The 20,578-nt window shown below is 43.1% G+C and overlaps 1 protein-coding gene across 5 annotated transcripts in view; it reads right to left on the bottom strand.

Annotated features, from left to right (window-relative positions):
• The window catches only part of AHNAK (AHNAK nucleoprotein), a 93,596-nt gene that overhangs the window by 56,551 nt on the left and 16,467 nt on the right, over window positions 1–20,578 (bottom strand). For 3 of the 5 annotated variants that reach the window (XM_056527543.1, XM_056527548.1, XM_056527547.1), the window contains exon 1: window positions 7,351–7,476. The exons of the other annotated variants lie outside the window; for them this stretch is intronic. The gene's annotated coding sequence lies outside the window, so the exon portion shown is untranslated. Of the gene's footprint in view, window positions 1–7,350; window positions 7,477–20,578 lie in introns of those variants that run through there. 5 annotated transcript variants of the gene reach the window in all.

Raw genomic sequence — 20,578 nt, 5'->3', positions numbered from 1 at the left:
AGTTCGCTCAACTCTAGCGGATACCAATTGCCCCATACTGGGGGGGCAAAATTCCTTCCTAAATCCAATATGGTATCAGAATAAGTCCCTGGATGGATGTTCTGTCCCTATGTTCTGTCCCTATAAATCTAGAATCCATAACCTGTAATGTTATTACTAGAGATGAGCGAACTTACAGCAAATTCGATTCGTCACAAACTTCTCGGCTCGGCAGTTGATGTCGTTTCCTGCATAAATTAGTTCAGATTTCCGGTGCTCCGGTGGGCTGGAAAAGGTGGATACAGTCCTAGGAAAGAGTCTCCTAGGACTGTATCCACCTTTTCCAGCCCACGGGAGCACCTGAAAGCTGAGCTAATTTATGCAGGAAAAGTCATCAACCGCCGAGCCGAGAAATTTGTGACGAATCGAATTTACTGTAAGTTCACTCATCTCTAATTATTACTCTCCAGAAATGCATCCAGGTTCCTTTTATTCAGTTCACCATGACCATTTCCTCTTGTAGAGAGTTCCATAGTGTCACTGCTCTTACAGTAAAGAACCCCGTCTATGCTGGTGTTTAAAACCTTCTTTAGGGTGCGTTCACGCGTGCTTTGTTCTTGCGGGTTTTCCGCTGCGTATTTGTAAGTGGGCGGGCTCTACTCGGCTGTCCGTAGCAGATTTTTCGCGGCGGAATTTACGCTGCGGAAAATCCGCTGCAGTCCCTACTGACTTGGGGCTTGCGGCGGATTTTGCGCAGCGTAAATTCCTCTGTAAAAACCCGCAATTACAAATAGCGTGTGAACGCACCCTTACTCTAGACGTAGAAGGGGCCGGGGCCGAGACAAGAACCAATAAGTAACCGATTCGAATAGAAACAATGAGGCATTGACCATATCTTCTCTTTTGTCCTGAGATCTCAAGGGTGTTCTTTTTTTATCGGAATAAAAATCGGAGCATTATTGCTTAGCAGATAGGAATGGCCTTTCTACATGAACGATCCTGAATGAATTAAATAAAAAAATAAAATATAAAGATACGGATTAGGCAATCCGAGATATATGGTGTTTACCGAGGGCGAGGTAGAACAATGCGCAAATTAAGGCACAGTTCACCCGCACTCCGCGAGTCATCGCTATGGAGAGTAATACATTGAAAATCGCGGCATTCTATATTATTAATATTGTTTTATAGCTCCGTGCCACTTATATTGCACTACTAGTGTTTCCCCAACCAGGGTGCCTCCAGCTGTTGCAAAACTACAACGCCCAGCATGCCCGGACAGCTAACGCTGTCCGGGCATGCTGGGAGTTGTAGTTTTGCAGCAGCTGGATGGGAAACACTGTGTTAAGGTATTATTTTAGGATTTTTGGATCTGCATCCCTGGACTCATAAATAGAGATGAGCGAACTTACAGTAAATTCGATTCGTCACGAACTGCTCAGCACTTGATGACTTTTCCTGCATAAATTAGTTCAGCTTTCCGGTGCTCCGGTGGGTAGGAAAAGGTGGATACAGTCCTAGGAGACTCTTTCCTAGTAATGTATCCACCTTTTCCAGCCCACCGGAGCACCGGAAAGCTGAACTAATTTACGCAGGATAAGTCATCAACTGCCGAGCCGAGAAGTTCGTGACGAATCGAATTTACTGTAAGTTCGCTCATCTCTACTCATAAACTCCAAACTACTGAACTACTTAGGGCGGGTTCACATGACGGACGGGTTTCGAAGTTTCTCTTGTATTCAATGGGGATTCCGCTGCGTACCGAACCTACCCTTAGGCTAAGTTCAGACTACGGAATCTCCGGGCAGAAAATTCCGAGTGCGGCCAGCGCTGGCTGAATCAGTCGGCGCTAGGACCGCACGGACACTGCAGTCTCCGATAGACTGCAATGTGTTCCGCGCGGATTTCCGCCTGAAGAAAGAGCAACCCCTTTCTTCAGGCGGAAATTTCCAAGCAGATTTTCCGTTCACAAATTGCGCTTCACAAATTCCGAAGTGTGAATTTGTGAACGGAAAACCATTCACTACACTATACATTTTAGTAGCCTTACAATAGTAACCTAAAAATTTCGATGGAACTGAGGATGGTTAAAACAAGAACCCAGACATTTCCACAACCAGGATGCCTCCAGCTCCCAGCATGCTTGAACAGCCAAAGGCTGTCCGGGCATCCTGGGATAGTTATAGGTTTGCAACAGCTGGAGGCACACTGCTTGGAAAACAATGACCTATAGGAATTTATCATTAGTTTTATTATGTTTTTGTGGTGTTGACTTGTCGCCCTTGCTGTTTAGAGACTTTTTATTGCCTCTTTTGATGCAACTTTTTGCAGTGGTCGTGACTTAAACAACTTGTCACAAATCAACTCCAGCCCTGACCTGGCTTACAAAACCGACTGCGGACAGCATTAAAAATAAATAAATAAATAAATAAAAAGTTGCCCCTTTTGGTGCAATGGGTTAAGAAGTTCCGAAACAATGTCACGGAACCATGCAAAGTGCCATTAAAAATAAGTAAATAATAATAAATAAATAAATAAATAAGGCGAGGATAGGAGCACCCCATTTAAACCAAAGCAAATTCTCGAGGAATTCCAGGGCAAAATAAACCTTTTTGGGGGGGTGAACCCCGATCTAAGGGCTGTCCCTGCAGGGGTTCACCCCAAAGAAGGTTTGCTTTCCAAGCACCCTATTTATCTAGTGCCATGCAAGTGTTTAATTAATTTGGCGCACGTGCACATGAAAAAGGTAAAGAAAAATAGTTTAGTCTTATACCAACTATGATCAATTCCCATTTAACTAGACGTCAATGGCCCGAGTTTGCTCCATGTTTTTGTAAAAGTTTCACGATCCCTTAGCCGGTAGTCCGCCATGTTCATACTTTATAATCCTATACGACAGGACACACAGGATGCATTTAGGGCCAGAATAACGTTAGTTATGACTCCACGCACTAAAGCAATTGAAATTTCCCATTTAGACCCGTCCTTGTAATGTGAGATTTTAATTCACAATGTTACTCATCTCCATTTTAGCTATTGGCAAGAACCACACCCTGAATCTTGTTCTCTCTCCGCAGGATTATCAGATTAGGAGAAGTTACACGTCACTGGATGCTCCTTTCTAGAAAAGAACACACTCCTCCAAAGTTTTATCACTGGCAGTATCTTAAAGGGGTACTCCGGTGGAAAACTTTTCTCTTCTTCTAAATCAACTGGTGCCAGAAAGTTAAACAGATTTGTAAATTACTTCTATTAAAAAATCCTTCCAGTACTTATTAGCTACTGAATACTAGAAGAAATTATTTTCTTTTTGGAACACAGTGCTCTCTGCTGACATCATGAGCACAGTGCTCTCTGCTGACATCTCTGTCCATTTTTGGAACTGACCAGAGCAACATATGTTTGCTATGGGGGTTTTCTCCATGTTCTTAAAATGGACAGAGATGTCAGCAGAGAGCACTGCGCTTGTGATTCAGCAGAGAGCTGTGTTCCAAAAAGAAAATAATTTCTTCTGTAGTATTCAGCAGCTAAGTACTGGATGGATTACGTTTTTTTTTTTTTTAATAGAAGTAATTTACAAATCTGTTTATAACTTTCTGGCACCAGTTGATTTAATAAAAAATAAAAAATAAAGTTTTTCACAGGAGTACCCCTTTAAATCGGGCCTGCCCTTGTGGTGGGGGTGGATCAACCATGATGAGTATGCTGGGAGTTGTAGTTTTGCAACATCTGGGAGGTCCGCAGTTTGAAGACCTCAAACAGGGCATACCAGAAAAGTAACTTACAAGAACAGTTTGGGGCATTTTATTAAGCGCGGGTTCCACCACCTATGTGTCTCCAAACTGTGGACCTCCAGCTGTTGCAAAAGTACAACTCCCAACATGCCCGGACAGCCAACGGCTGTCCGGGCATGCTAGGAATTGTAGTTTTGCAACAGCTGGAGGTCCACAGTTTGGAAACCACTGATGTACATAATAGAACTTAGTGTTCCCCAACTTGTGGCTCTCCAGTTAGGAGTTGTAGTTTTGCAACAGCTGGAGGTCCACAGTTTGGAAACCACTGATGTAGATATTCGAGCACAATGTTCCCTAACCTTTGGCTCTCCAACCATTGCAAAACTACAACTCCCATCGTGCCCTAATAGGAATTTTAGTTTACAGGAGTCCACAGTTTGAAGACCAATTATGTGTTCTCCAGCTAGGAGTTGTAGTTTTGCAACACCTAAAACGTCCACAGTTTGGAGACCACCGATGTAGATGACATAGCACAGCGTTCCTCAACTTGTTGCAAAACTACAACTCCCAGCTGGAGAGCCACAAGTTGGGGAATGCTGTGCTATGTCATCTACATCGGTGGTCTCCAAACTGTGGACGTTTTAGGTGTTGCAAAACTACAACTCCTAGCTGGAGAACACATAATTGGTCTTCAAACTGTGGACTCCTGTAAACTAAAACTCCTATTAGGGCACGATGGGAGTTGTAGTTTTGCAACGGTTGAAGAGCCAAAGGTTAGGGAACATTGTGCTCGAATATCTACATCAGTGGTCTCCAATCTGTGGACCTCCCCAGAGGTTGCAAAACTACAACTCCTAGCTGGGGTGCCACAACTTGCAGAACACATCATTGGTCTTCCAACTGTGGACATCCGGATGTATTTAAAACTAAAACTCCTATCAGGGCACGATGGGAGTTGTAGTTTTGCAATGGTTGGAGAGCCAAAGGTTAGGGAACATTGTGCTCGAATATGTACATCAGTGGTCTCCAAACTGTGGACCTCCAGAGGTTGCAAAACTGCAACTCCTAGCTGGGGTGCCACAAGTTGCCTAACACATAATTGGGCTTCAAACTGTGGCCATCCGGATGTTTTTAAAACTAAAACAAAGGGCACGATGGGAGTTGTAGTTTTGCAACAACTAGAGGTCCACCATTTGGAGACCATAAAGCACAGTATTACCCAACCTGTGGCTCTCCAACTGTTGCAAAACTACAAATCCCATCATGCCCTGATAGCATGATGGGAGTTTTCGTTTTGCAACATCTGGAGGCCCACAGTTTGGAGACCAACGATGTGTTCTTCAATTTGTGGAGTTGTAGTTCTGTAACCTCTGAAGGCCCACAGTTTGGAGAGACTACTAAAGGTAGAGGATAGCACGATAGGAGTTGTAGTTCTGCAAGCACTAACTTCATGCTGAAAACTGGTAGAACGTCTCAGTTTGGAATGTGTATCCGGGGTTTACGCAATGTATATATACCTAGAGCTCCAGCAGCACACCTGTAAGCTTTTTAAGAACACTCTACATTCTTCCCAATGAAAAGCAGAAGATAAGGCCAGATAAGTGAGGTTCCTCGAATTCTTCAGCTCTAAGCTGGTGTCTCATTGCAGGGGGACAGATATATATCTATATATATTTACACCTATAGTGACACACACGTGTGCAGCCCCAGAGTGGGTTCCCCATGCGAATTCCTGTCTGCCGCCCCTCCTCCTCCATATACCCCCCCCCCCCCCCCTTCTCAGACTACAGAACTGCTGTGAGTCACTCTGCTCCCAAACCAACATTCCTGAAGGATTTTGGACAGAGGCCAGTGCTTCCAGACACACCCAGAGCCCAGCAATATACAGAAGAGAGAGCCATAATATACAGAGCGGCCAGGAAACCAATATACAAGACCAGCTTTTTCAGCCACATCATGAATACAGAAATATACAGACCAAAAACTTTTCGTTTTTTTTTTTTTTTTTTTTTAATTCGCCGTGAACCTTTCCTCACTTTACAGCACACCCCTATTTATACCGAAGTTTCCATGAAGTTTTTACGAGGGCAAAAGGAATGTCTTCAGCCCTTCTTAAGATTTCGTCTGCCTCAACTCCCTTTTAGCAGTACTAGCTGAAAGATTTTCGTCGTAAAAAAACGTATCGGAAAATGTACAGCGCCATTGTTAAATGTCACCATTAACTTTTGTAGTCAGTTTCTCAAGCAGGGTGCCTCCAACTGTTGCAAAACTACAACTCTCAGCATGCCCGGACAGCCTTTAGCAGTACTAGCTGAAAGATTTTCGGTATAAAATGTATAAAAAAAAAAATAAAAAAAAAAAAAGTACTTTCGGCGTACGGCGCCATTGCTAAACATCACCATTATTTTTCACAGTCAGTTTCCCAAACAGGGTGCCTCCAGCTGTTGCAAAACTACAACTCCCAACATGCCAGCAGCAAGGGAGACATCTCTGCCAATCAGAATCCACCAAGGGAACCCCTCCCTTCTTAGGGAACATGCTGGGCACTTAGGGGCACCACAGGAATCGACACGATTATTTAATAAATTATTCATTAGAAGGTTGTTAACCTACTGTAGAACGCGGGGGGAGCGTTTTATGTGATGCACAGGGGGGGGGTATACAAAAAGCATGCACGAAAGTAGTCTAAGTATCAATAAAACAAGACAGTTCTCTTAATATAAACAAATATGAAGTGTATCAATAATGACAAAACCATAAACATACAAATGTATCATAATAACAAGACAACAAACAATGAAATAGTAACATAATAACAAGGGAAGTGCAATAACAATGCTAGAATACCACCCTAACCCCAGTTTGTGCTTATATTATTTAATTAAAAAAATAAAAATAAATTACACACATATATATATATATATATATATATATATATAAAATAAAAAATGTGTGTATCTTATTTATTTTCTTTAAACATCCTCCATAGTCCAGTAGAACCCCCCCCCCCCCCCTTCTCCATTCCAAAATCTCCACCAGGGGAGGGTGTGGTGCCTCAAACTTCTGTGTTGTAATAGCCACACAATCCACTCCAAGGCAAACAAGAAGACCAATAATGTAAAAGGCAGATACTGGCTTGACTTTACATACAATAGAAAAAAAAAGGTAGGAGGTCATATACATAACACACAGACACAGCTGAAAGTGCGGGCAAGTAAGGAAAAGCATAAAACAGGTCTACAGATCCCCCATATACACTATAAACTAAGTCAGATAGTGGATTGCGCAAAGAGAAGGGTGCCGTTGCGCACAAGCACCAGCACAAGTACATACATGAATTATATAGTCCAATGCTTGGAATCGCAGGGCACACAGCATAGGTATTAGGTGAGGGTACCCCTTTAAAGACATAAACCATTCTTTCCTGATCCTCTTTCTATACAATAGTGCCATATATAAATAGTCCATCCAGCATTACGCAAAAGGGGGGGGGGGGGGGGGGGGGAAAGAAAAAAAAGTCCTGAAGAAACTTCAGAAAAAGAATATGGAGAAGCAGCCAGTTCCTGAGATGCAGAGAGTCCTGTAAGGGACTGTATATATGGCATAGGGAATAAAATAAAGCGTGCAGTCTGGTTACCTGTGTGGTCCTTGGCTGGCACAATACGTGCAGGGAGCCAGCGGCTCTGGTCTGCCTTGGGTAAGCAGAGCTAAGTGATGAGTGCAGGCAGGGCAGGGCTGCTATACAGCACAGTATGGGTGTGTCTGTGTCCAATCCTGGAGAGTAGGCTGAGCCTGCCCTGCCCAGGGCTATGAGCCTGCTGCCTGTGTGCTGCTCACACTGTGTGTGCTGCTTAGACCCGGGTGCCCACTCCTATGGGCACAGCTGGGCACCATGCATAGGGGATAACTTACAGGAGAATTCATTCACAGCATATTGTTCTTCATCCAGCATATTGTGACACTTCTAGTTGTAGCTTTGCAACATCTGGAGGGCAAGAGTTTGGAGACCACTGGTAAGGAGGAAATCCCACACCTATGCACCAGGGTCCTAGTGCACAATTGGGCACTATACATAGGTGTTAACTTATAGAAAAAAACTTACTTTTTATGTCCAAAGTATAGAGCAGTGGTGCCGCAACTGCGGACCTCCAGATGTTGCAAAACTACAACTCCCAGCATGTCCAGACAGCAGTTTGGAGAAGACTGGTAATAAGGAAGTCATACCCACACCTATGTACCAGGGTCCTAGTGCACAATTGGGCACTAAGTTATAGTTAACTTATAGAAAAAGAATGACTTTTTATGTCCAAAGTATAGAGCAGTGGTGCCCCGACTGTGGACCTCCAGATGTTGCAAAACTACAACTCCCAGCATGCCCGGACAGCAGTTAGGAGACCACTGGTAATGAGGAAATCCCACACCTATGCACCAGGGTCCTAGTGCACAATTGGGCACTATACATAGGTGTTAACTTATAGAAAAAAATGACTTTTTATGTCCAAAGTACAGTGGTCCCTCAACATACGATGGTAATCCGTTCCAAATGGACCATCGTTTGTTGAAACCATCGTATGTTGAAGGATCCGTGCAATGTAAAGTATAGGACAGTGGTCTACAACCTGCTGGGAGTTGTAGTTTTGCAACATCTGGAGGTCCGCAGGTTGAAGACCACTGGTATTGGAGGTTATACTCACGTGTCCCCGCCGCTCCGGACCGTCACCGCTCGTCACCACTGCCCTGGATGTCGCCGTCCATCACTGTCCCCGCGTCCCCAGGGTGTCCCCGACGCTCCGGCAAGGCCTCTGTTTCCCCGGCATCCGCGCTCTCCGTCGCCGCCATCATGTCGCTACGCACGCCGCTCCTATTGGATGACGGGACGGCGTGCACAGCGACGTGATGACGTTGGAGGAGAGAGCCGATGATGCAGGGATCCCGAAGAGGATGCGCTGGAGCCCCGAGGACAGGTAAGTGATCGTCAGCGGACCACACGGGGCACCGTAAACGGCTATTCAGTGGCAGCTGAAGCAGTCAGCGCTGTCGGATAGCCGTTTATGCGATGGCCCCGACATACAAAAGCATCGTATGTTGATGCTGCCTCTGAGAGACCATCGTATCTTGAAATCATCGTATGTCGGGGCAATTGTAGGTCGGGGGGGGGGGGGGTCACTGTATAGAGCAGTGGTGCCCCAACTGTGGACCTCCAGATGTTGCAAAACTACAACTCCCAGCATGCCCAGAAAGCCGCGTGGTCCTACCGCCGAAGTATTTTGGCGGTGGCCGCCAGAGGGTATCTCCGCTCACGGAATTCTGCGTGCGGAGATTCCATCCAAATTACGTAGTGTAAACAAACCCTAAGTATCATGAAGAAAAACGTATCCCCTGTCCGAAGGGTCCAAGCGCTGGGGCCCCCCATGATCTCCTGTTTGGAGCCCCCGTTCTCCAGCACAGGGGTGCGTCACAACTCCCGCCCAAAGCTGAGGCAGCCACGCTCCCTCCATAAAGCTCTATGGGAGAGCCGAAGATTGCGGAACGGCTCTCCCATAGAGCTATATGGAGGGGGCGTTGCGGCTCCCGCTTCGGGGAGGGATCGTGACGCGCCCCTGTGCTAGAGATCCAAACAGTAGATCGCTGGACACCCCAGCGCTCGGACCCCTCATGGTCTAAAACTTATCCTCTATCCTTCAGATATGGGATACGTTTTTGTTCATGATACTTGTCCTTTAAAGGGGTACTCCGTTGGAAAACTTTTTTTTTTTTCAAATCAACTGGTGCCAGAAAGTTAACCAGATTTGTAAATTACTTCTATTAAAAAATCTTAATCCTTCCAGTACTTATTTGCTGCTGAATACTACAGAGGAAATTCTTTTCTTTTTGGAACACAGAGCTCTCTGCTGAATTACGAGCAAAGTGCTCTCTGCTGACATCTCTGTCCATTTTAAGAACTGTCCAGAGTAGGAGAAAATCTCCATAGCAAACATATGCTGCTCTGGACAGTTCCTAAAATGGACAGAGATGTCAGCAGAGAGCACTGTGCTCGTGATGTCAGCAGAGAGCTCTGAGTTCCAAAAAGAAAATAATTTCCTCTGTAGTATTCAGCAGCTAATAGGTACTGGAAGGATTAATATTTTTTAATAGAAGTAACTTTCTGGCACCAGTTGATTTAAAAAAAAAAAAAAAAAAGGTTTCCACCAGAGTACCCCTTTAACTCATACCCCTCCAGTTATTGCAAAGCTACAACTAGCTGTCCAGGCCTGCTGGGAGTTGTAGTTTTGCTTTATCTGGAGGTCCAAATTTTTTTGAACCACTTCTGTAACCCAATGCTCCTCAACTCGTACCCCTCCAGTTATTGCAAAATTAATAAATCGTCTATCGGGGCATGCTGGGAGTCCCATAGTTTGGAGACCACTGGTATGGAGGAAATCCCACATCTATGCACCACATATAATTGGGTCGTACACAATTGGGCACCTTGCCTAAATGTTATCTTATAGTTAAAGGGGTTATCCAGTAAGAAAAACTTTGAAAGTTAAACAGATTTGTAAATTACTTCTATTAAAAAATCTTAATCCCTTCAGTACTTATGATCTGCTGAAGTTGAGTTGTTCTTTTCTGTCTAAGTGCTCTCTGATGACACGTGTCCAGAGTAGAAGCAAATCCCCATAGCAAACCTCTTCTACTCTGTGCAGTTCCCGAGACAAGCAGAGATGTCAGCAGAGAGCACTGTTGCCAGACAGAAAAGAACAACTCAACTTCAGCAGCTGATAATTATTGGAAGGATTAAGATTTTTTTAATAGAACTAATTTACAAATCTGTTTAACTTTCTGGAGCCAGTTGATATAAAAACAGTTTTTTTCCCCTGGAATACCCCTTTAACTTAAAGGGGTACTCCGGTGAAAACATTTTTTCTTTTAAATCAACTGGTGGCAGAAAGTTAAACATATTTGTAAATGACTTCTATTAAAAAATTTTTTAATCCTTCCTGTACTTATTAGCTGCTGAATACTACAGAGGAAATTCTTTTCTTTTTGGAATGCTGTCTGATGACATCACGAGCACAGTTCTCTCTGCTGACGTTATTATAATAATAACGCTTTGTTTATTGTTGTCCTTAGTGGGATTTGAACCCAAGTCCCCAGCACTGCATGGCAGCAGTGCCAACCACTGAGCCACCATGCTGCCCTTAGCATACATCTGCTATGCACAGTTGCTAAAATGGACAGAGATGTCAGCAGAGAGCACTGTGCTCGTGATGTCATCAGTGTTCCAAAAAGAAAAGAATTTCCTCTGTAGCATTCAGCAGCTAATAAGTACTGGAAGGATTAAGATTTTTTAATAGAAGTAATTTACAAATATGTTTAACTTTCTGCCACCAGTTGATTTAAAAGAAAAAAGGTTTTCACCAGAGTACCCCTTTAAATAATAACTCACATCTTTTATTTTTCTATTACCAGTTCTCCACCCAACATATTGTGACAATTCTATGCCAGGGAACTTTTGTCCAAAGTATAGAGGAAATGAAAATAACTACCACATTTTTCAATACACAGAGATACAACAGACAATAAATACAGTGAAACCCCTCCTCTTTGGAAAGACCACCCCCTTATCCACACCAAATGTCGTCTGACAAATTTTCAGTTCCTCCATATATTATGCATTATGTGGCCGTTTTCTTGAAGAAGAGAAACACTCATGTGTACTCCAGTGTTTTCCAACCAGTGTGCCTCCAGCTGTTGCAAAACTACAACTCCCAGCATGTCCGGACAGCCAATGGCTGTCCGGGCATGCTGGGAGTTGTAGTTTTGCAACAGCTGGAGGCACACTGGTTGGGAAACACCGGTGTACTCATACGGTAGTGCCCACACCTATGGACCAGGGTCTAACTGCACAACTGAGTACCATTCATAGTTGTTAAAGGGGTATTCCAGGAAAAAACTTTTTTTTTTTTTTTTTTAAATATCAACTGGCTCCAGAAAGTTAAACAGATTTGTAAATGACTTCTATTAAAAAAATCGTAATCCTTTCAGTACTTATGAGCTTCTGAAGTTAAGGTTGTTCTTTTCTGTCTAAGTGCTCTCTGATGATACGTGTCTCAGGAACCGCCCAGTTTAGAAGAGGTTTGCTATGAGGATTTGCTTCCAAACTGGGCGGTTCCCGAGACAGGTGTCATCAGAGAGCACTTAGATTAAAAAAAAAAAAAAATACTCAACTTCAGCAGCTCATAAGTACTGAAAGGATTAAGATTTTTTAATAGAAGTAATCTATAAATCTGTTTAACTTTCTGGAGCCAGTTGATATATAAAAAAAAATGTTTTTTTCCTGGATAACCCATTTAACTTAGAGAATAACGCACAATTCTATACCAGGAAACTTTTGTCCAAAGTACAGAGCAGTGGTCTCCAAACTCCCAAAAAAAAAAAATTTCAACTCAACTGGTGCCAGAAAGTTATACAGATTTGTAAATGACTTTTATTTATTAATCTTAATCCTTCCAGTACTTATCAGCTGCTGTATGCTCCAGAGGAAGTTGTGTAGTTCTTTTCTGTTTGACCACAGTGCTCTCTGCTGACACCTCTGTCCATCTCAGGAACTGTCCAGAGCAGGAGCAAATCCCAATAGTAAACCTCTCCTGCTCTGGACAGTTCCTGACATGGACAAAGGTGTCAGCAGAGAGCACTGTGGACAGACAGAAAAGAACTACACAACTTCCTCTGTAGTATACAGCAGCTGATAAGTACTGGGAGGATTAAGACTTTTAAATAGAAGTCATTTACAAATCTGCTTCACTTTCTGGCACCAGTTGATTTAATTCCCCCTCCCCCCTCCGGAGTACCCCTTTAAACCTTTAAGGACCCAGCCCATTTCCACCTTAAGGACCCGGCCATTTTTTGCACATCTGACCACTGTCACTTTAAGCATTAATAACATCTGGGATGCTTTTACTTTTCATTCTGATTCCGAGATAGTTTTTTCGTGACATATTCTACTTTATATTAGTGGTAAATTTTCGTCGATACTTGCATCATTTCTCTGTGAAAAATTCAAAAATTTTATGAAAAATTTGAAAAATTATCCTTTTTTTTTTTTACTTTGAAACTCTCTGCTTATAAGGAAAATGGATATTTCTAATAAATTATATTTTGATTCACATTTCCAATATGTCTACTTTATATTTGCATCATAAAGTTGACAAGTTTTTACTTTTGGAAGACACCAGAGGGCTTCAAAGTTCAGCAGCAATTTTCCAATTTTTCAAAAAAAAAAATCAAAATCGGAATTTTTCAGGGAACAGTTCAGTTTTGAAGTGGATTTGAAGGGCCTTCATATTAGAAATACCCTAAAAATGACCCCATTATGAAAACTGCACCCCTCAAAGTATTCAAAATGACTTTCAAAAAGTGTGTTAACCCTTTAGGTGTTTCACAGGCATAGCAACAAAGTGAAGGAGAAAATTCAAAATCTTTGTTTTTTACTGTCATGTTCTTGTAGACCCAATTTTTGAATTTGTACAAGGGGTAAAAGGAGGGGAATCCCTGTAAATTTTGTACCCCAATTCCTCTCGAGTAAGGAAATAACTCATATGTGTATGTCAAGTGCTCTGCGTGTGCACTACAAGAAGGGAAGGAGCGACAATGGGATTTTGGAGAGTGAAATGGTTTTTGGGGGGCATGTCACATTTAGGAAGCCCCTATGGTGCCAGAACAGCAAAAAAAAAATGACATGGCATACCATTTTGGAAACTAGACCCCTCAAGGAACGTAACAAGGGGTCCAGTGAACCTTAACACACCACAGGTGTTTGACGACTTTTCGTTAAATTTGGATGTGTAAATTATTATTTTTTTCCACTAAAATGCTATATTTTCCCCAAATTTTACATTTTTACAAGGGGTAATAAGAGAAAATGCCCCCAAAAATTTGTAACCCCATCTCTTCTGAGTATGGAAATACCCCATGTGTGGACGTCAAGTGCTCTGAAGAAGGAGTCACATTTGGCTATTGGAAAGAAAATTTTGCTGAAATGATTTTTGGGGGGCATGTCACATTTAGGAAGCCCCTATGGTGCCAGAACAGCAAAAAAAACAAAAAAACACATAGCATACTAATTTGGAAACTACACCCCTCAAGGAACGTAACAAGCAGTACAGTGAGCCTTAACACTCCACAGGTGTTTGTTCATTAGAATGGGATGTGAAAAAGGATTTTGTACAGTAAAGTGCTGGGGTTACCCCAAATTTTTCATTTTCACAAGTGGTAATAGGAGAAAATGTCAGGGCAAATTTGTAAATAAATTTTTTCGGAGTAAGGACATACCTCATATTTGACGTAAACTGCTCTGGGGGTGCACACCAGGTCTCAGAAGAGCAGGAGCGCTATTCAGCTTTTGGAGAATTTTGTCAGGGGCCTCGAGTGTTTACAGAGCTACTATGGAGCCAGAACAGTGGACCCCCCCTCAAGTGCCATCATTTTGGAAACTACACCCCCCCAGGGAACGTAACAAGGGGTACAGTGAGTATTTACACCTCACAGATGTTTGGAACACTGGACCGTAAAATGAAAAAATATATATATATTTTTTTTTAACAAACATGCTGGTGTTACCCCAAATTTTTGATTTGCACAAGGGGTAATAGGAAAAAATGCCCCCCAAATGTTGTAATCCCATTGCTTCTGAGTATGGAAATACCCCATATGTGTATGTAACATGCTGTGGGGGCGAACTACAGAGCTCAAGAGTCATCACGCTATGTGCGCATTTGAGGCCTATGGCATATCAGTAGCTGACGGTTACATACATTCAGCAGAAAATAAAAGAAATCAACACCCACATGTGACCCCATTACAGAAAGTACAACCCCTGAGGGGGACATTCTGGGGGTTCAATACAGGAATCCCTTCCCTCATAAACTCTAAACTTGTAAGTGTACCCGGAGGTAATCTCACAAAATTTGTTGAGTTTCACGCCATACCGCGCCCGCTTCGAGGGAATATACTGGCGGAAGATGAGTCTCCCCTTAAAACTAATAAGAGACTCTTCTACAGAGATTTCCCTGAGGGGTGCGTAGGCCTCCAAAAATTTGGCTCCAAAGTGATCTATGACCGGCCTTACTTTGTAAAGTCTGTCATAGGCGGGGTACATACCTATTATCAATGTAATGGAGGCATTTACGAATGTCTCAAACCGCTTCCGTGTCATGACCATACTGTAAAGCTGGGTCTGGTAGAGGACGTCCCCGCTCCAGTACTGTCTGATACTGGGTTTTTTGACCAGGCCCATATGCAGCACAGGGCCCCAAAATGTCCTCATTTCGGCTGCATCAATGGCGCCCCATTCATCGGACCTAGCCAAAAAAGAATCAGGGTGGTGGGCGATGAACTGTTGGGCGTACAAGTTCGTTTGCTCCACCATTAGATTGACAAATCTGTCACTGAAAAAATAACTAAAATAGTCAATTTCAGTGAATCCGACTGTGTCAATCCGGATTCTGGAGTCGCCAACAAAATCAGGAATCCGTGGCTGATATCCCTCTGGGGGTCTCCAGACCGGGTCACCCGAAGGGGGCTCCGGTAAAATTGTCTGGTGGGGTCGGGCTCCTGTTACGAGCGGCATGGCCCCTCGTACTAGTGTCGGCCACTGGGTCACTTTCATGGGGGGGGGCGTGGCCTCGCCTGTCTCCGCCTCCTCCTGGGGGGCTCATCATCACTGCTAGATGATGAAGAGGACGAGGAAGAACACCACAGAAAAGTAGGATCTTCCTCGTCCACACTGGCAGATTCAGAGTCGAAGGCAAGTAAAGCGTATGCATCCTCTGCCAAAAATGCCTGGTGGGCCATCACCTTTTTTTTTTCTATGGTGGCGGGCAGGGGGTTTGTGGCGGGGGTCAGGGTGTGTGTGTGTGAGGGGGGGGGGGGTGGCACAGAAGTGTGTATGTGTGTGTGCTTGGTGCATACTTTATATTGTGGTGGCCCAGTACGGGAGGTGTTACCCTGTACCCTTGCTGTCCTGTCAGGCAGCCTCCTTTCAGTTTCCCCAGGGCCCCCTGCACCTGTTTCCCCCCCCCCCCCCCCTGTACATATGTTCTGCAGTGTATTGTATTATAAAGTGTGTTATATCTTTAAGAGTTATGTCATGTGATTGTTACCCAGGAGGTACCAGTGACCAGGTGACCCCAAGAGTGACCTATGGGCTCCCTGCTAGTCTCCCCCATATAAGCCCTGGGAGGAGCTTCTCTCTCTCTTCTGCTGAGGTCCAGTGCAGTCTTGTCTAGTGTGTGTGTCCAGAGTGTTGGAGACCTCAAAGTCCAGTCCTGCAGCCGCCATCAAGTCAAGTAAGATATAGTCACAGCTTTATGAGTCAAGTCAGTCCCTGTCATCTGTCAAGTCAGCGTGGTCTGCATTCAATTGTCCAGTCCTACTACAAGTCCCAGCAAGCCCTTAAGGTCTCTGAGTCACTGGTCACCTCCTTGGGCCCTGGCTGAACTGTATAGACTTTACCATCTGTCTACCCTCAAGCTACCGTTGTCCGTAACTTGGCGTCGGAATCTTTATTGCCCCCGTGCCTAGCCCAGGATCCAGCGGTATACCTTCGGGTGGTTTTAGGCTAAACCACGCCCTGGCATCACGAATATAAGGGGTTAATGCCATCTTTCCCTAGGGCAGTGGTCTTCAACCTGCCGACCTCCAGATGTTGCAAAACTACAACTCCCAGCATGCCCGGACAGCCAACGGCTGTCCGGGCATGCTGGGAGTTGTAGTTTTGCAACATCTGGAGGTCCGCAGGTTGGAGACCACTGCCCTATGGTAACAACATCTGCCCTCATCACACCCCCGCTACCACATACCCCTTTAATACAAAGTTCTACAGGGCTCTCCATTCTGCCACTTTGTGCCTTTTCTGTGATGGAGGCCGCACCACCTTTTTCTGCAGCAGCTCAGCCAGAGGAGGCAGCTACTGAGTGACATTGGCAGACGAGTATTTCTTATTAGCGGAGTAGAAGAGCATTTTACAGCACAACATGGGCCAATTTTTATTCGGAGGGGTGCACTTTGGGGGCAAATCTGTATTTAGGGACAAGTTCATTTTTTTATTCAGGGTGGCAATTAAGTTAAAGGGGTAGTCCGGTGAAAAACTTTTTTTTTTTTTAAATCAACTGGTGCCAGAAAGTTAAACAGATTTGTAAATTACTTCTATTAAAAAATCTTAATTCTTCCTGTACTTATTAGCTGCTGAATACTACAGTGGAAATTCTTTTCCGTTTGAAACACAGAGCTCTCTGCTGACATCACGAGCACAGTGCTCTCTGCTGACATCTCTGTCCATTTTAGGAACTGTCCAGAGTAAAAGGAAATCCCCATAGCAAACATATGCTGTTCTGGACAGTTCCTAAAATGGACAGAGATGTCAGCAGAGAGCACTGTGCTCGTGATGTCAGCAGAGAGCTCTGTGTTCTAAAAAGAAAAGAATTTCCGCTGTAGTATTCAGCAGCTAATAAGTACTGGAAGGATTAAGATTTTTTTTAATAGAAGTAATTTACAAATCTGTTTAACTTTCTGGCACCAGTTGATTTAAAAAAAAAAAAAAAAAAAAAAGTTTTTCACCGGAGTACCCCTTTTAATAGCTTAAGGGGTATTCCAGGCAAAAACTTTTTTTTATATACCAACTGGCTCCGGAAAGTTAAACAGATTTGTAAATTACTTCTATTAAAAAATCTTAATCCTTCCAATAGTTATTAGCTTCTGAAGTTTTCTGTCTAAATGCTCAATGATGATGTCACGTCCCGGGAGCTGTGCATGATGGGAAAATTTCCCCATAGGAGCTGGACAGCTCCCAGGACGCGAGTTATCAGAAAGCAGTTAGACAGAAAACAGCAACTCAACTTCAGAAGCTAATAACTATTGGAAGGATTAAGATTTTTTAATAGAAGTAATTTACAAATCTGTTTAACTTTCTGGCACCAGTTGATTTAAAAAAAAAAAAAAAAAAGTTTTTCACCGGAGTACCCCTTTTAATAGCTTAAGGGGTATTCCAGGCAAAAACTTTTTTTTATATACCAACTGGCTCCGGAAAGTTAAACAGATTTGTAAATTACTTCTATTAAAAAATCTTAATCCTTCCAATAGTTATTAGCTTCTGAAGTTTTCTGTCTAAATGCTCAATGATGATGTCACGTCCCGGGAGCTGTGCATGATGGGAAAATTTCCCCATAGGAGCTGGACAGCTCCCAGGACGCGAGTTCCGGAGCCAGTTGATATATAAAAAAAGTTTTTGCCTGGAATACCCCTTTAACTGGCTTTAGTTTTTTTTCAAAGCCACTATGTGGGGCAAGTTTTTTTTTATTATTCATAGGCGCAGTAAGGTTCTTTTTTATTCATGGGCACAATGAGGGGCATATTTCTATTGAGGATCACAATGTGTGGCATTTCTTATTCAGAGGCTTAGGCTATGTTCGTGTGGCAGAGTTTCCGCATGTAATTTCCGCATCAGATTCAAGTCAATATATTTTAATGGGATTACGCAGACCCTTTCACACTGCAGAATTTTTGCATCGGACTTTCTGCAGTTAAAATTTCGCATTCCCCAAGAATATAAGCAATGTTATATTTTTTTAAGGACTTCGGCTGCGGAATCCCATTGAAGTCAATGGGGCTTGAATTCCTGTCCAAAATGCGGAATTTGTGCCAGAATTCATGCGGAAATTGTGCGGAATTTAAAGGGGTACTCCGGCGCTAAGACATCTTATCCCCTATCCAAAGGATAGGGAACAAGATGCCTGATCACGTGATCTTGCATGCAGCACCCCATTACAATCAGTCTCTGGGGACTGATTGTAATGGGGTGCTGGTGAAAGATCATGGGGGTCCCCAGCGGCGGGACCCCAGTGATCAGGCATCTTATCCCCTATCCAAAGGATAGGGGATAAGATATCTTAGCGCCGGAGTAACCCTTTAATCTTAGCTTTAAAAAAAAAAAAAGGCCACCTTTTTATCTTTGCTGCGGAATCATACGGAAAGCATCCAGAAATTCCACACGAATTCTGCGCCAATTCAGCATAATTTATGTAAATGCTGCACCGATGTTGAAATTAAGCCAAATGAATGCAAAACGAGGAAAAAAATTCAGAAATTCTGCCGACATCTCTGTCCATTTTAGGAACTGTCCAGAGCAGCATATGTTTGCTATGGGGATTTTCTTCTACTCTGGACAGTTCTTAAAATGGACAGAGATGTCAGCAGAGAACACTGTGCTTGTGATGTCAGCAGAGAGCACTGTGTTCCAAGAAGAAAAGAATTTCCTCTGTAGTATTCAGCAGCTAATGAGTACTGGAAGGATTAAGTTTTTTAACAGAAGTAATTTACAAATCTGTTTAACTTTCTGGCACCAGTTGATTTAAAAAAAAAAGCTTTCCACCGGAGTACCCCTTTAAGAAATAACCAAAGCCCAGAAAAATGGCAGTGAATGGGCACTAACGTTAAAGTCTAGAAGACCTTGCTGCCCAAAAACATACTCAGATTGGCCAAGCTGGCATGGTTTTTTTTGTTATTGAAAATGTTCCCCCTATTAGGGAGATTTATGTGGAGGAAGTGCGGTGCAGTTGCCCATAGCAACCAATCAGATCGTTTCTTTCATTTTTTACAGGCCTCTTTGAAAATGAAAGAAGCGATCTGATTGGTTGCTATGGGCCACTGGGCAACTTTTCCTCTGGACAGGATTTGATAAACCTTCTATGTGTCTAAAAAGTGTCTAAAACACATGAAATATGTGGCGCACGTCATGTAAGACTGTGTTTTTTTTCTTTGGCGCAAAGTTTTTTGGTGCAGGTCCCAGTGAGCGTTAAATCAAACAAAGTTAGTGATATATACCGGTACCTGAGCAGAGTGCCTATGGTTGTTACAAAAGTACAACTCCCAGCATACCCGGACAGCCACAGTTGTAGTTTTTCAACAGCTGGAGGCACCCTGGTTGGGAAACACTGACCTAAACAATAGTTTCATAAATTGCATTCCATAAGATATAGGCCCAGATTTACTAAAGCCGTCTAATACGGAAACAGGGCAAATTTAGACAGTGTTCAAATGCAACTGTATCAGGCTGATTAATAAATCTGGCATATCTTTAGACTGTCTTAAAGGGGTATTCCAGGAAAAAAACATATTTTTTTTTAAATATTAACTGGCTCCAGAAAGTTAAACAGATTTGTAAATTAGAACAGTAGAAGAAAACCGCACTCACCCGTAAGCTGTGCACCAAGACTTTATTCCGTGAGGACCATGAACACAAGAAGCAGGACACCGGCAGGAACGCCAAGGGCACACGCACGTGTAGTTACAGCTGTTTCACGGGACTCAGCCCGCTTCGTCAGAGTCTGTTTTCTTTTACCGTTCTGATGCCACAGCGATTTGTTACCTGCACCCCGTATTGGCACCCTTGATGGTCTCACTGCACTCCTCACGTACGGATCCTACCACTTCAATATATAACCCTTGCTTACCAGTGCTGTGCCGGACATTCATTTATGTTCCTACATACTATGTAGATTTGTAAATTACTTCTATTAAAAAAATCTTAATCCTGCCAATAATTATCAGCTGCTGAAGTTGAGTTGTTCTTTTCTGTCTGGCCACACTGCTCTCTGCTGACATCTCTGCTTGTCTCGGGAACTGCACAGAGTAGGAGAGGTTTGTTATGGGGATTTGCTTCTACTCTGGACAGTTCCCGAGACAACTTCACCAGCTCATAAGTACTGAAAGGATTAAGATTTTTTAATAGAAGTAATTTACAAATCTGTTTAACTTTCTGGAGCCAGTTGATATATATATATATATATATATATATATATATATATATATATATATACATATATATA

Source organism: Hyla sarda, chromosome 6, assembly GCF_029499605.1.
Source record: "Hyla sarda isolate aHylSar1 chromosome 6, aHylSar1.hap1, whole genome shotgun sequence".
In the NCBI taxonomy this organism is placed as follows: Eukaryota; Metazoa; Chordata; class Amphibia; order Anura; family Hylidae; genus Hyla; species Hyla sarda.
This window is presented reverse-complemented; position numbering and strand designations above follow the sequence as displayed.